At 34.9% G+C, this 473-nt stretch overlaps 1 protein-coding gene across 1 annotated transcript in view; it reads right to left on the bottom strand.

The window, feature by feature from the left end:
• The window catches only part of LOC119591919 (PDZ and LIM domain protein Zasp-like), a gene marked incomplete in the record, with an annotated part of 137,443 nt that overhangs the window by 6,859 nt on the left and 130,111 nt on the right, over positions 1 to 473 (bottom strand).

The following is a 473-nucleotide window of genomic DNA, read 5'->3' on the forward strand; positions in this document are numbered from 1 at the left end:
CCGGCAAAGTTATTTTACGAATATTGACCAAGAAGGAGCAAAGTATACCCAGATGATCAATTACCATAATTATTTTTTTTTTCCGGAGGATTCGGATAAGGAGGGAAATGAAAAAAAAGATCGAGAGGTCGAGGTGAATGCAGCGGAAGTATGCCCAAAAATATGGCCATTTAATGTCAATGATAGCAGATAGAAGATCAGTATTGTAAAGGATAAATAAACCATTAGAGAGTTGTGTTGATAAGAAAGATCATACGTTATCAGTTCCCAATAAATCGCCGGTTAAGTGAAACAGAAAGAAAAATGAGATGCACCATTTATCCAAAAAGGACAAACAAGAAAGAGCGAGAATGAATTAGGAATAGCAGTTCAAGGGCACATGGGTGAAAAAGGTAGTAGTAGTAGTAAGACCGATAATGAAATCATAAAAAAGGTAAAATAAAATTCATAATAAAAGCATATAGCAGTACGAC

This window comes from Penaeus monodon, chromosome 29, assembly GCF_015228065.2.
Source record: "Penaeus monodon isolate SGIC_2016 chromosome 29, NSTDA_Pmon_1, whole genome shotgun sequence".
NCBI classification, from domain to species: Eukaryota; Metazoa; Arthropoda; class Malacostraca; order Decapoda; family Penaeidae; genus Penaeus; species Penaeus monodon.